Here is a 16,721-nt window from a genome sequence, read left to right as displayed (position 1 = left end):
TCCAGGAATCACAATCTGGAGGCCTTTTAGTCACCCTTAAAGCTTTAGGATCGCCCTGTAACTCCGCTTTGCGATGACTTTTACGTTTCCTGTAAAGAAAGTAATGTTAAGCCTACGCTCCCTTTCTGCCCTTAAACCCTTCTATATCCCTTTGTTGTCGGGGTGGGTGGGAGGGCTTGCGCGTAGTTCAGCCAAAGAGGCCCCAGCCCAGTCCAGTTGCCCCTTAAGAGGCCTTGTGGCCTCACTCCGCCTCCATCACACCTTTGGGGGCCATAAACGCGAGGTGGCCCACCCTCCCAGTACGGAGGCCCCTCGGGCTCATCTCTACCAGGCGGGGGAGCGACGCTAGGATGCTGTCCGCCTTAAAGACGCCCTACGTGCGTCGCGGCCATCCACATAGCGCTGCTACCCCCAGCCCTTTGGTTGCATACTCCTGGTGTTTGATCACAATCTTATACATGCAACATAATAAAATGCCAGGACAATGTTTGTGGGTATAATATGTCGCAAGTTTATTGATTACACAGGTAGGGTTATCTTACGGGCGATCCAGGTGTCGGAGATGAGTTTATGAATATGTCCGACACCCATCCTGAGAAAGCTAGAGCTGTCCCTTGTGGTGCTCTCTGCACCTGCGTACTCCGCATCTTACAGCTCGTTCCTTTCTCGTGGTTTACCACTTTGATATTTTAGTCATGCTCCTGACAAGTCAGAGCGAGACCCCGGCCAGTCTCCACAGTTGCTCAGGATTCCAACTGCCCCCCTTTGCGGGGTTGAGGAGCGCCGTCACATCATCCCGGGCCCCGCCGTAAAGGCTCCCAGTGGCCCGAGGAATAGCCTTTGCTCCAGGAATCACCATCTGGAGGCCTTTTAGTCACCCTTAAAGCTTTAGGATCGCCCTGTAACTCCGCCACGCCTCGGGGATCGCATCTCGTGATACCCGAGGCCCCCCACCTGTGCTCCTTCCTTCCCAGCTAATTGCAGCCGGCTGTCTCGAGAGCGTCTCTAATGCTCATTAAGAACATATCCGTGCCCGTGTCAGACAGGTGTACCCCGTCTGCCGCAAAGTTACTGCTCAAGCGTCTACACAGCAGGGTATGTCTAATGAACCCATAACCGTGCTGCTTCGCAAATTTCTCTAGTGACTTGTTGATTCTCCGCCTTGACATTTCAAGTGCGACCGGAGACCTGGCCCCCTGCCACACCCCCCTTGGGAGAATCTCCGACCATATTACTTCCCCGCCCTCCATCAGGGCGGCCATTCTGGCCAGGCCATGCGTCATGGCCTGCAACAGCGGGCCCCTCCCCCAAGTCGTTAGGTCATTTCCGCGCAGGTGAATTACAAGAATGTCCGGTTTTGGCCCCTTCTCCCCCACCAGCTGGCGAACTCTAGGTTCTAGCATGGACCATCTCATTCCCGGGGTTCCCCTCCAAGTGAATTTGGTGTTGTTGAAACTGCGCGTCCAGCCACTCTCCCTGGCCCGGTGTTCTGCTCTGTCCACCAGAGAGTGACCCATCACCCATACTGTCTTAGCCCCTAGATGGACAAGAAAGTAAACATTACCACACACTTTATTGACATCGTAGATCGCATACGTTCCGCTCACAGCGTTCACATTATATATAACTTGTTTCCAACCCTTTAGCGTTCCCCAGAGCGTATGTACAGCTTGTATCTATCGGACTGCCACCTCCCGATCCGCTTAATAGCATCCGCATGCAAACCCTCTTTGAAAGCCGTGGTGGCAGCCCCGATTCTAAAGGAGTGCGTTGACCATTTATGCCCCTGGTACCCGGCCTTTGCGATTGCTCCCTTCAAGATCCTTCTAAATTGAAACTGAGTTAACGGCTGGCCATCCCGGTGAAGCAATAAATACCCAGGTAGCGAGGGGCGGCATGCTATGTACCTCCTGAGAAGTTCGATCGGGCAGTATCTGGTGTCCCCCAGTACCCGCAAACGAACCACTACACCTTTCCCTTTCTGGTCCGCCTTAGAGCGACGAACCTTAAGTTCCGCCATGTCCAGACCCATCTTGAGATCACCCAAATTCAATGCCCTGTTGGACGTGTCGCTCTTTGACCCAGCCACTAACTCTGAGGTCCTGAAGGCTCCAAAGAAGGCTAGGGAAAATGTGACCCCGAATAAGAGCTCCTCATACTGCGAGCTACAAATGGCTGTGAGTGCCCCCACCAACTTCTTGAGCATGTTAATGTCGATGGGCGCCCTCTGGTCGGGTGTCCTCTCCTCCTGTCTAGCCCATCCCTTCAGTGCCGCCCTCAATGGGAAACCCGCGGTCGGGTCCCCCTCTCCCCTCAATTTCGAGAAGTGGGCGATAGCCGCCACATGCCTGGAGACCCATGCGTGCAATTTCCCATTGTCCTTTGCCCATAGTACGAAGCGCTGCACCCTTGTCGCCAGGGGGTCCCCAGCCTCCCCAGCCTCCCCAGCCTGCGTTACTGCCGTGAACCTGTTGAAACATGCCTTGTACTTGGCACGGGTCGCGGGGGCCAGTGATAACTCTCCTAGCGCCCCTATCCTTTGCTCCACTGTACCAAGTGCCACCACTCCGCCTTGAACGGTGTCATCTCTGCCATCGCCTGAGGGCATGCCGCCCTGAATTTCGCCCACTGAAAACGAGAAAGAGCATCAGCGGCCACATTCTTGACCCCTTGCACATGCTGCGCGCGAAACTCCACATTCCTCAACAGGCAACCCCTGACTAGTTCCCTCAACAATCCTAACAATACTGGGCAGTTCCCGGATTGGCAGTTGATGGCCTGGACCACTGCCATGTTGTCGGACCAGAATGTAATCCTCCTGTTGGCCAACACCTGTGGCCACAGGTAGATGGAGAGGACAATTGGGAACATTTCCAGCACAGTAATGTTCTTTGTGAGTCCATGCCTTGCCCATGCATTCGGCCATTTCGTCGCACACCACTGCCGGTCTAGTATGACCCCAAATCCCTCCCTTCCTGAAGCATCGGTGGCGAGCTGGAGCTGCTGACTGGTGCACCATGCGGTGCGCCACAATAAGGCACCGTTGAATTCCTCCAAAAATGACAGCCACATGCGCAGATCTTCCTTCAGCCCAGCCCCGAGACGCACCATGTGTAGGGGTTTTCTCACGTTTGCTGTCGCCCTTGCTAAACGCCTGGCAAATATTCTGCCCGCTGGTATGATCCTCGCTGCAAAGTTGAGCCTGCCTAGGAGGCTCTGAATCGTGGCCAACGTTGCCTTGTCCCTGCTCAGGACCAGCTGGATGTCGGCCCGCAGCGCCGCAACCTTGTCCTCCGGCAACCGGCACAAACCCGCGGTTGAATCAATTTCAATGCCCAGGAAAGTCAAGCAGTCTGTTGGCCCCTGAGTCTTACCCGGGGCCAATGGTACCCCCAACGTCTGGCTGAGGTGCTCAAATGCACTGAGGGTTGCCTTGCATTCGCCGGAACCCGCTCTTCCAATAAAGAGGAAGTCGTCAAGGTAGTACAGTGAACTCCCCGGGGGTGTCCCCTCCCTCAGTGCCCATTCCAAAAAACAGGCAAAGGTCTCGAACAAAGCACAAGACACTGCGCAACCCATGGGCATGCACTTGTCATAGAAGTATTGGCCAGCCCACTGCATCCCTAGGAGGTGAAAGCTGCTTGGGTGGACCGGGAGGAGGCGGAAAGCAGACTCGATGTCCGCCTTTGCCATGAGTGCACCTAAGCCCGCTGCGCGAACCAAGTCGACGGCCTCGTCAAATGATGCATAGCAAACTGAGCATGTGCCCTCCTCCAGGTAGTCGTTTACTGAAGACCCTTTGGGGAAAGAGAGATGGTGGATCAACCTATATTTGCCCTGCTCCTTCTTTGGCACGATCCCCAGCGGTGACACAATAAAATTCGGAAGGGGGGGGTGGATGAAGGGACCCGCCACCCTCCCCAATTGGCACTCTTTCTCCAGCTTCTCCCGCACTACTCCCTGAGCCTCCATGGCAGAGCGCAAGTTATTTGCTCCCCGCGAGAGCGAGGGGCCATCGTATGGGATCCTAAAGCCCTCACTGAAACCATTAAACAGCAGCTCGCGCTCAGTGGCCCTTGGGTAATCCTTAAGGATCGAGGCCAATGCGTTAAAATCTATGGGAGACGGCGCTAGTGTAGTGTGGTGTGACTGAGGATGGTTAGGGCTGCTTGGCACCCCCATAGGTACCCATTGCCTTATCGGTCTTACTCCCTTTGGTGCATTCGGTTGCAGGGTGCCAACCGGCACACTTGGAGCAGGTGTAAGTGAATTTGCATGCAGGACCCCAAGAGCATGCCCCGGCATTGTATGGCCTGCATGAGTTGTTGCTGGACCTATACTGGTACCCCCCTCTCCCCCTCTGCGGGGGCTTCCCTCGAAAGGGGGACCTAAGCTGTTGCTTAAAGTAGAACGGCCTTGCTTGTTTGTGTCTAGGGAAACGGGTTTCGCTGGTTGTTGTTCTGCAGCCATTGCCCATATACTGCACCCAGAGCTCAATCTCGCGGCAGTCCCATGCCATCTCGGGTGCCTGTTCCATTTTTTGCCTGAATTCCCTGTCATAACACAGCCACCCTGTACCCCCATTACGGGTATATTCTTCGTATATGACTCTGTTGTATTTGCATAGAGCTGGTCCCTGCTCTGGGAACTTCTCCATGATCACTGTGGACAACATGGCGAATGCCTCAAGCCAATTGTCCATCGATTCCTCAGGCTTGACCTTCCTCTTCCATTTATGCTTCTCAACCTCCTTGCTGGGCACGGTTATGTCTGCACCCTCTTTCGCAAAGGTGAGCAGGGAGAAAATATCAATAAATTCCCTGTTCCATATTCTTTCTCTAGCTTCTAGTGGGACCCTCCAAGCCAGGGATGACCTCCCGGACAACAGGGGGGGATCGGGCCTCACCACAGTCCCTTTGTCGCTTGTACCTGCTAGCGTGTCTGACGCCGACCCCCCCAGATTCTTTGTCTCCTGCCCCGTGACCAGGCCCTGACTCTTTGGAGGATAGCTCTCGCCCTGGCCCCAAACCTGTCCTGCGCATGCACTCCCGCTACCCGCGCGCTGTTCGTCCATGCCCCCGCCTGCCAGCGCCTTCGCTGAGGCCATGAAGTTGTGCATCGCTTCCATCATCTTACCCAGCCCGACCTGCAACCCCTGCCCCGCAGGTCCTGGCGCGGGAGCGCAGCACCCATTGTCTGCAGGCTGGCCAGATTGCCCCTGGTCCCTTTGTAGGTTCTCCCTAGTGGTCGAAGCCCCAGCCGTGAGGGGCGCCCCACTTGCCACAGGCCCCCCCTGCTCCATACTGTCAATGTTCCTTCTCAGTCCACTGTCCTCCAGCGGGGTTGCTGAGACCTCCGGCAAAACGTTCTCCGTTCCGACCTTTTTGGCCGGTTTGAGCTTGTTCCCCGCTGTGGCCCTTGGTGGCCGCTTCCGTCTGGCAGGTGCTGTAACACTTTCTACGCTCCGTAGACAAAGGCCTGAGTCTGTGGGCTGCACCTCGTCCGTGTTGGCCGCGGCGTTGTCCTCCGACCGCTGCTGGGCACCCTGCACCGCCACCATCTTGATATAATACACTTCATTATCTTGCACTTTATGTCGTCGCTACACTTCATTATCTTGCACTTTATGTCGCCGCCCTTGCGACTCTCTCGCTCGCCCTGTCATTCTTCTCATATACTTTATAAGCTCTGTCCTCCCATGGAAAACACGATTAGCCCGCTGCCAGGACCTGCTCTGTGCCTGTCTCCTTGCGCTTGGCTAGGTTGGGGAAGGGGGGGGGAGGTGTCACCGACCCACGCGTCTTCCCCTCTGCACCGTCTATTGGTCCTCCCCCCCCTTTTATATAATTGTTTTTTTTTTTTTTTTTTTTTTTTTAGTATCATTTATAAACCAATATTTGCTTTACTCCTTTTTTTTTTTTTTTTTTTTTTAATATAGCCCTATGTTACTACTACTGGATGCACTCTCTCTCTTAATGTCACCCCACCTACCCCTGCGTCATACCGACTTAACCCTGTTATGGGTTGCAACCTAACCAAATTATTTGTCTTTTTTTATTTTTTTTTATTAGGGCAGTGGCTGGAATCGTGTTTACGTGCTGTCTTCTGTGCCAAAGCTTCCTTGCGTTCAGGACCCTAGCGCCTACTCCCTGATAGTTTTGGCCCAAATAAAGCTCTAGTCAGGGCCCTCCTCCACTTTGGGGGAGGGGCATCGCAGCCCCGGCAGATGAAAAATGAAAGATAGCTTGCTATCATTTTATTTTTCACCATTTTTCATCTGCTGGCTCAGCCAACAGTTTGTACAGGGAGGGGCGCAGCTGGGCCATGGGAGGTGGGAGGAAGGGGGGGAGTGCACTAAGTGAACATGCACAGTTAGGTTTCTCCAACCTGGCTGTATGCACAGTCGGATTGGAGAAACAGCACAGACCCCAGACTTGTGTCTGAGTGGCAGTGACTGCCACTCAGACCAATCCTGACGCTGCTTACATGCTATGTTTAGCATGTAAGCAGCTCCAGGATTGCTGGGGGGGGCCTGTGCTGGTGTCCCAGAGTGAGGCGGCAAGAGGTGGCGGCGGGAGACAGGCAGCGCAATGTAAGTGTTTTTTTTTATTTTTTATGTTGTATCTTCCGTCGTCCCCATTGATAAATATGCCGGCTGCTGCTGAAAACAATGTATGACCTGTTTGTCAGCTGCAAGTCCATTTCCGTCATAACCTGCTGTGAGAAAAGACCAGTTGAATCTGGTGTTGCTGTAATCCAAACTTCCATTTATTTAAAGTTCTACTTGGAAATTTGCTGATATAATTTTCTTTTGCTTGGTGTTACTAAAATCAATATTCTTCAGACAAGGCAAATTTGACTCTAATTTTCCCAATAGGAATGAGCTCACTGGATTCCTAATCATGACATGGACCTACATTGATCTGGAGAGAATTTATATTTCCGAAGAAACCCAATAAAGCACTGTAATGTTGAACCCCTGGTGGCCCTATTCACAGAGCCTCCGCAGTCGTGGCGGGGACTTTGCACTCATAGTGGAATCAACTCAATGGGAATTCTCATTGTGGAGATCCTGCCATGGGTGTGGAGTCTCTGTCACAACTGTGGAGGCTCTTTGTGAATCAGACCTTAGGTATCCCTGTTTTAAATATAAATATTGAAAAATATGGGATGAATGTAGACCTGGATGGCATTTTCTTCTTCTGGACCATAATATCCAGCATCAGTATTACGTATTTCAGACAAAAGCATAATTTTTATTTTTATCTGGTTTTAAAAGTACCACAAAGCAGTTACAAAGAAGGATGACACCAATGGCACACTAGCATCTAAACAGCATTCATACACACTTCACATTTGCCATATTCTCAACAACTCTGGTGTACACTATGGGCCTGATTCTAACTTTGGAGGATGGTGTTAAACCGTCCCAAAAGTGGCGGATATACCACCTACCGTATTACGAGTCCATTATATCCTATGGAACTCGTAATACGGTAGGTGGTATATCCGCCACTTTTGGGACGGTTTAACACCGTCCTCCAAAGTTAGAATCAGGCCCTATATTTCTTCCCAAATACAGTAACAAACATTTTTTAGATGCTGGGAGGCACAGGCAATGAAAAGTTTGGGCCAAGTCCTGAACGGATAGAATCAAGTAATTTCTCATTCTTTCTGCATTGAACTAGTTTTATGCACAGATTGGCTCCTGCAATGCAATCAGTCAGTAAAACGGCTGTCACATAATACAATACCAAGCCAAAGATATCTTCCAGGAAGACAGTATTCCAATTACTTGCAGGTCCTTCTCAATCGAAAGAATCACAACAATCTAGCACCTTTGAATTGAAAATATTCATCTAGAGTTGTCAGAGACAATGACTGCGTGAGACTTCATAATTGCACAATATCCAATTAGCCCCAACACGGTATTAGAAATTAACATCATTATTAACGAAAAAACATTTAAATCCTTGGTGTGATACAAAATGGGTTTATGGTCAATGTGTTCAACTTCCAAAGTTTCAATTTCTAGATGACTTATGACTCCGATGAACAATGGGGCCCATATTTATGGGCTTTGTGGGGCAGGGCAGTGCAGCAAGTCACCTTGCTTAGCTGCACCGGTGTCACAGGAAAAGGGCAGGAATGTGTGGTATTTAAGAATACTGCACATTCCTGTATTTTTCCCCTGTGATGGCGCCCTTTTGTCTGACTAGCACCAATGCAGACACCCTTGCACCATGGTGGAAGGATGCCTGCGTTCCATGCAGGACAGTTTTTGTGCAGGAAATGGCACCTTCCTTCACAAAAACAATCCTGAGAGGCTTTTTCCTCTTTCTATGTGTGCTGCATAATGGCTGCTCCTGGGGAGGCATATCTTTTTAGTGCATTCCCAGGTTCACAAGTTATTGTAAATCCGAGAGTGCCTCAAAATCCATGGATGTTGCATGGGAACACCCACGCAACACCCATGGAGACGTCTCCCTGGTGCAGAGTAATGTAACGCAGTGATTTGTGCTGCTTTACATTACTCGAGATTTATGAAGTCACTCAGGGCCACACAAGGTTGCTTTGTGTGGCTTTAAAAACCTCACACTTAAGGTTTGCATCGCTCTTGCACCACGTTGTTTGTAGGACATGCTTTAAAGCACGGTACAGTAGTAAAAAAAGCAATTACAGCTGCCAAATAGAACAGCAGACAATCACAGGAGGTAGTCAATATATTGCATTATTATTGCTGGACTTTGATTTGACTTTAATGTCTTTGCATTTATCCTACTAGGGATAAGTTTTGCTTTTGTCTGGCTGGGTAAGGGGCGTTACCAGTTCTGTTATTGGATTTTGTGTTGGTAAAACATTTATACCCAACATCCTTATCCTCACGTAGGGGCAACTTTGGCCACTTGGAAAGCCCACTATATTTGCACCCTATCAATTCAATTATCCCGGTTTTTTGTGTTCATGCAAAATAGTTCACTCTATTTTGCACGTAACTCTCATCTTCAATCACACTCTCTTATAAATTCCCTATTATTTTTGAGCCACCTGCCATTATGTTTCTAGACGTCCTACCTAATAACTTATGTTCTCCCAATGCGTCGTTTACAATTCTCCCTCTCTCTACTCCTCTCAAAGTTAGACCCCAAAAAATAAAAGAAAAAATCACCTCAATGATCAGTGGCTTCTCCTGCTCTACCCTGGTTATTGCTCTGAGTAGAGAAGATTCATAGAATCTATTGACAGGCAGATGTAATTGGGGAAGGAACTGCAGTGACAGGAAAGCGTTTGCACAAAGAAACCTTCGAAGAGGCCAGTTGGCCACTCCTCCACAGACGTAATGAGGTACGAAAATCTCTGAATCAACGAAAGATCCTGTAAGGGATTAAGACAACTGTTAGACTGGTCAAACTTTTATGCAATTTACCTGACAACGTTTCAGAAGTAGTTTTAGCAATATGGGTGTATAAAAACTGTAATGTGTCCACTGTGACCCATTTTCCCAATTATTTAAATGCTACGATAATTACCATTCTATTTATTTTCTAACAGAAGTTAGCAAAAGTGGACTTAAAGACAAAATGTCACTTGTCAAAGCCTATATGTGCTTGCATCAATATGGCTCTATGCCCAAATTTGCTTTCAAATTGCAAGTAGAAAAATAATAATTTTAATTATAGAACCAGCTTTAGTTTTCCTTTTTGTATACGAACTTGTCCCTGGTTACTACTTGGCTCTGCTTATGCACATGATGTAGGCTTTCTTCCAGTTGTGAATGGAGAAAGTTTACATACTCATATTTACAAGATGCCATTATTGTAGCTTGTAACAAGAGTCGCAAATTAAAGATGACTAACAAAACATTTCATTAAATTGAAACATAAGTTTTTATGTTAAGGGAAGTTGCAGTTGGAAGCCGTTTAGTGTGCCTAAATTATCCGGGGAACACAGTAGGTATTCCACTAAGTCCAAAACGTCAAAAAATTCTATGATGATATGGTGAATAGATGGATTTCCTACAGTGATTGGGGTCAATTGCAAGAATAGCTCTCCCTTCAATTGGCCATATGATAATTGTTCTATTAATGGTATCAGAAGAGATGACCCAAAGTACTGGAAATTATAGCTTTTGGTGACAAAGTCTTGACTACCACCCCAAATCCTTCATGTGATAAAACAAAGCACATTTAGCACAACTATGTCACAAAAAGAACTAGATTGGTGGCTAACAATATGAGAAGCAATTTCAGTCCTTTTGATGTTTCCAGGTACCTGTGGCTGTTAAGTAATGGACTGACACCTATTTTAGATCAGCTTTGTGCTGGTATTTACAGCTCTAGTAGGAAAATTACACTTTTTGTGAGATTATCCTTCCTGCACTTTCTAATACTCTGTAGTGCAAACAAAGCTTCAAGATAGTTATATTCTGCTTATTTGGAAACACTGGTCATTTGTTGACTCCCTTCTGGTTGAGATCTATTTAAGGGACCATGTACAGAGCCTAAGTCAAAAGGAAATTTCTAGAATGCAAGCTTGCAACAGTTACTAAAATACTTGATGCGAAGCACTAGAGCATTTTAGGAGAAGTAATATTATAATTCATAGTAAAAATATCCTGAGCTAAGAACGCCAGGCTGAAATCTGTCATCTTCAAACAAACCAACACCTGGAGCTCAAACAATCTCTAGTTATCAGACATTCTTACATACTGCTTGTCAAATTACAGAGTTTTCAGACCGAATGGCTTGAATGAACATGGGAAGACACCTCACCTACTTCTGGCAGAGTACCAGATAAAATTTAGTATTCTTTGTGTGATGCATACAACTCTGTGAGGTCTTATGTCTACAGAACCTCATCTCATTACACACCAACAATGCAAATGTTTAAGTACCAGCATGCAGTGCTTAATTTGTGCTTGTTGTTTCCGGTGTGGAGAACCGGCACTTATTTTTGAGAGCCGGCACTTATTTTTGTGCCTCAAGCATTTACTGCGAGCAAAAGACACAGATGGGAAAGACGGAGGAAGAGAAAAGTGAAAATGCGTCACAATGGGAGAAAGCAGAAAGCTGCAATAGTGAACTGAAGGGGCAGGGAGAGGCCTGAGATGGCTTCAGGATTACACTGTCTCAGTATTGCGTGTTCGCACATTTAATTGCAGCAGCCGCATGTTTAAGAGGAGGGCTTTGGGCCCGGCATGTTTTTATTTACAAATCAAGCACTGCCAGCACGTCAATACTCCACCAGGGATACAGCTGTGAACAAAGCCAAGGACAGAACCGCACATGCTCATCAGTGTGCTGGTTGAAGAAGAAGTGACATTAAAGTATTCTGCATGATCCCTCCTCTGGGCTATCAACAGTCTTCTAGTTACTGCTGAGCTGCCACCAAAATGTGGAGTGGAAATTACAGAACGAGCCCTATATACTTTCTCTTCCTACTGCTGCCATCTTCATCCATGAGATGACATGTTTCAAGGTATGTACATGCAGTACCAGATCAAATCAGGGGTAGAACTTGCTACCCCCGTTGACTTCTAATTGATGTCCATTGGTGCCAAGTTTATGGAACACCATGAAAGAGAGTGAAGGCAAAGTGTAGCCATCTGTACATCTGAGAACTGAGTTACATGGCATCGCTTTTTCTTTATGTTTACTAATTCAGTTAATGAAATCAAGTCTCTGGTGTGATAAATGGGTTCCACCCATTTAATCTCCACCTATTGTAAGCTCTGTCTTTTTTAATTGTTTTTTAGGACAGATAAATCACAAGTAACCAACAGGCAATACACAAGTAACATTATTGAATAACATCTGTTAGGAATTGGGTTTACGAGAGGTATGCACCATTGTCCAAGCAGGGACCACAATCCTAGTCATGGTAAGTCAGATACACACGAGAGGTTAACCTAAACTCACTGGTACTTTGGCACAGAGCAGTGAAGCTTAACTTAAGAAGCAATGTGTAAAGTATTTGTGCAGCACTTCAAACAGTAAAACGGTGAAAACACCACACAACATAACCCACACCAGGTTAGAAAAATAGAGCCTAATGTAACGAACAAAACAAGACCAAAACAGCAAAAATCCAATAAGTAGAAGTTTAGATATGAATTTTTAAAGAATAAATTAAACTAGTGCTTAGAGGCAGAATGCACTAACCGGATCGATTTGGTTGTGCCAGACCGGGCCCAAGTCATAAGTTTAGGCCGACCGCAATGGAGCACAGGCTGGCTACATGACCCACGATGGGACTGCTGAGCATAATTACCTTGGTCTTTGAGATGTGTCAGTTCCAATTGCGCAGCATTTATAATGCTTTGGTTCTAGGTCCACGCTAAAGAAAGCAGTTAAGCAATGTGTCGACATCTATCCAGAGGATGAAGGTTACGCGTGGATTCTGGGCCACGCAGAAGGGCAATGCATTTTGCAGTTGGCAATGCGGTGCTCCTATACTCGCAACAGCAGTGCACTGACAATGGCAATTCGGTTCCTCAATCCTCACAGCAGCAGCGATGTACCAGTTCCGATCAGGGCTGCGAGGTCAATGCATGGTTTCTTTACAGAAGCAGCCAGAAAAACCCACTTCAAAGGGCCCAGGACTAATTGGCATCATTTGGCAAAACAGCCAAGACTGTTTCTGAGACTTTAGAAAACAGGATGCAAGCCAGCAAGCCCTTGGAACCACTCTGGGTTCAAGTGATGCCAATCCAGTCCTTCTCACTCAGGCAGTGGAACAGCAGGCAGCAGGGCAACTCAGCAAGGCAGGAGTTCAGCAAGGCAGAGATCCAGCAGAGAAGTAGTCCATTAAGCAGCACAGCAGTCCTTTCTGGCAAAGTCTTCACAGGTCCAAAAGATTACTGAAGTGCTGGTATCATGGGTCCAGTACTTATACCCAGTTGTACTTTTGAAGTGGGGGAGACTTCAAAGAAGGGACTTTGAAGTGCACAGAAGTCCTTTCTTCCCAGCCCTGGCTCCAGACTATCCGTAGGGGGCAATCAGCCCTTTGTGTGGGGACAAGTGTCAGCCATCTCCTTCCTACCTGCCCAGGAAGAGCAACCAGAATGCAGATGAGTACTAAGACACACCTACCATTCCTGTTTTTGTGAATGTCTAGAGAAAATACACTAAGTGTAGCTGTCACCCACCTCAGACGTGTATTGGAGACAGGATGCATACACACAGAGGTGTAAGAACAGAGAAATGTCCACTTTCTAAAGAGTGTCATTTCTAAAATAGTAATGTTAAATCCAACTTTACCAGTGAAGAAGATTAATCATTACTATTCCAATGACATAAAACATGACACAGCTTTTCCTTTCTAATCAAGAATAACAGCTTAAAGGTATATTAAAGAATTCCCAATGTCAATGTATGCAAGGAATATGCCTCACAGTAGTGAAAACCGAACTTACGTGTTTTTTACTACCAGGACATGCACAACTTAAAAGTAAATGTCCTACCTTTAATTACATAGCACCCTCCCCTGTGGGCTACCTAGGACCTACCTTAGCGGTGGCTTAGTGTAATAAAAGGGAAGTTTAGGTTTGGCAATGGGTTTTAAATGCCAAGGTGAAGTGGTGGTATAACTGCATACATAGGCTGTGTAATGACAGACCTGAGCCATGGTTATAGAGCTACTGAAGTGGGTGGCACACTTATTGCTGCAAGCCCACTAGTTACATTTAATTTTCAGGCCCCAGGCACATATAGTGCACTTCTACTAGGGACTTATAAGTAAATTAAATATGCCAATTGGGGTCAGGGCCAATGTTTCCATGATTTAGGGGAGAGAGCACAAGCACTTTAGCAGAGGCTGGCAGTGGTAAATTGCACATAGTCCTAAAACCAGTAAAAATGAGGTCAGAAAATGGATGGAGGCAGGCAAAAATGTTGGGGGGAAGACCACCCCAAGACTGTCAGGTCAAACAGCATCTCAACATCGTGAGAAAACAGCATGAGAAGACCAGATCTGAGTGAGAAAATGTTTATGTCATCTATCCAGAATCATTCATAACCTGTACAGAGAAGGACGTAATAATTCAAGGTAGAACTGTAATGTGGCGGATTTACACTGGATAGTTGATACTGGTTCATCGGCACGGGGAAGGGGGACAAAGGTGGAAAAATTATCCCAGTAGTCTACGCAGGGGCTGTCAGTCTGAAAACTCAAATGCAGACTCTGGAGCAATGAACTAATGGAGGGGCTGGATAGTACCTAACACAAACTAAAACAAAGAGCTAACTGTCAGGGCAAGCCTTGAGCTAAACAAAATATAAGCAGAGCACCTGGGAATTGGGGAGTCCCAGAGACAGACTCTAACTACACCCCTGATTATTTGGCTCCAACGAAAATCATGGGAACAGAAGGACCGAATAGGAGTTCGTTGTTGTGGAAAAGTCAAAGGGTCCTACAGAAGTCTCACGAGGAAGAAACATTTCCACAATTTGGCTCTGTCAACTAAGAGAGCAACCTATCCCATTCTTGGGCTATTTGGCACTGACAGAGTCCATCGGCCTTCTCTCTGTTTAAAGCTGCAGTCTCATCTTTCACCAATAATACCAATGTGCGGCTCGAAGGAGGTTGTGGATTTTTCAATTTCATGGGGATTTTTTGCGAGAATGAGTGCCGACTCTAGGAAGAGTGAAGCAGTTTTATATTTCTTAGGCTGTTTGTAAGCCCTTGGAGTTACTACCTCCCAGGAGTCTGCTGTGGACAATGTTGTGACCGTCTCCAGATTCAGCATCACTTTGGCCGAAAATGGGGATAACTGGGGTTATCCCCAAAGCATATGCTTGATTCCTGCAGTCTGGGATCTGCAGCTAGGGCACCAGTCTGAGGCTTCAGGGAACATTTTACAAGGCAGTTTGTGAGCGAGATAAGCCCTATGTAATTTGTAGAATTGTACCAATGTTAAGTGCACATTTCTGGAATGTTTCTTTGGGTATGCTAGTGCTTTCAACCATACCCTATTGGGAAGAGGTCTGCCAAATCTCTCCTCTCAGGATTCTCCACCGCAAGCTCTGTTATAATAGATTGACAGAGCTAACAACCAGTGTCTGTCTTTTAAGATTCACTGTTTCGCAGCTAGGTTAAGAGGCTCTCAGCTGGTTGCAAGTAAAAGTGTGCACACATCAGTGTGCATACATGTACAGGCAGAGCATGTGTGTCTACCAACTAACTCTGCTTGATATCCATGCACGGTTAGCCTGTCACACAAGAGACCTTCAGTAATTGGTGATGAACTAGGTATGCTTTATAATGTGAGTTGGTGTTAATAGTGTGAGTTAATAGTGTAAGTATGTACATCTATAGTGATTAAGCCGATGACACACAACTCATCCTTTCCCTCTCTGAAGACACTACTAACACCAATTTCCACAACTGCAAGACAGACGTCGCCAACGGGATGAAGCAGAACTGCCTGAAGCTCAACGGACAAGACAGAGGTACTGATTTTCAGAAACAAAAGCTTGCCATGGGACACATTCTGGTGGCCCTCATAACTCGGACCTACTCCTACGCCCACTGACCACGCTAGTAACATAGACATTGTTCTGGACAACAAGCTAACCATGACTACTCAGGTCAACTATATCTCCTGCTGATTTTTCATTCTCTGCATGCTTCGTAAGATACTCAAATGGCTACCCCAAGGCTCCAGACACACCATCACCAAAACCCTTATCTCCAGCTGACTGGACTACAGCAACTCTTTCTATGCAGGGATCACAGCTCACCTCCTCCGATGACTGCAGACCATATAGAACGCTGCAGCATGACTCGTCCTGGATCTTCCTAGATGAACCCACAGCATCCACTATCCAGGGAGCTTCTGTACCATTTGCCAAAGAATGACTTGGCTGGACCACGGGAACATGACGCATAGGGTGAAGCTTACCATGATCTCCTACCTATTTCAGATTTAACCGTGACTGCTCTCTCTGACTGCTGAGGGGACGACATCACCATACTGCACCCTCAGTATTTATAGATTTGGATGTATTCAAATACTACTACAATACATAGTGATGAGTTCACTTTTTGATGACTAAGGATGGAATCTGAGTACCTATAACCATTACTAAGTGGCAACAGTGTACTAGATGCCTTAAAAAAGTCACAGTTGTGAAGAAACTTGTGTCAGCTGTTTTTGTTGTTAAAAGCACATGGACCAATGGATCTACTATGAATTTTGTCTCGAATAAATACCTTTGGATTGCTTTTTCTACATACCCTACTTTGTGGATTTCAATTTGTGGACCGCTATAAAAGTGCGTTGGTATCTTTTTTGCGCTTACAAATGATTTCTGCCTTGTTATAACTTGTATCCACAGTTGACCATTACAATGCTGTGACAGACAGCCTTCCAGCTTTCTCGCTCTTATAATCCCCACTAAATTGTTAATACTCCTTTCTCTTACTCCAGTCCCTTTTCAATGTTACAAAGTGATGATGCAGATTATTCTTCAATAAATATATAAAACAGTAATTTACATCAGAAGTATGGCTATCATTAGTGCAGCAAGCTCAGAGACACTGGGGCTCCATGGGTTAAAGGTTTAGCTTTACCGTAATCATGACTGCCTTTTCCTACCCGTCCAAGGAGCAAGGAGACCAATTTTCCTTTCTTGTAGCAGAACATGTCTACCATTTCTATTTCAGAGGCTCCCATGACAGATAAAGGGGCTTTAAGGCTTGCTTCCCATGAAGCCATCATT

The 16,721-nt window shown here is 46.9% G+C and overlaps 1 protein-coding gene across 1 annotated transcript in view; it reads left to right on the top strand.

The window, feature by feature from the left end:
• Window positions 1–16,721, top strand: part of COL19A1 (collagen type XIX alpha 1 chain) — a 2,318,824-nt gene that overhangs the window by 766,232 nt on the left and 1,535,871 nt on the right. The window lies entirely within an intron of this gene.

This window comes from Pleurodeles waltl, chromosome 5 (assembly GCF_031143425.1).
Source record: "Pleurodeles waltl isolate 20211129_DDA chromosome 5, aPleWal1.hap1.20221129, whole genome shotgun sequence".
In the NCBI taxonomy this organism is placed as follows: Eukaryota; Metazoa; Chordata; class Amphibia; order Caudata; family Salamandridae; genus Pleurodeles; species Pleurodeles waltl.
Note: the sequence above shows the minus strand (reverse complement) of the source record. Positions and strands in the feature narration are given on the sequence as shown.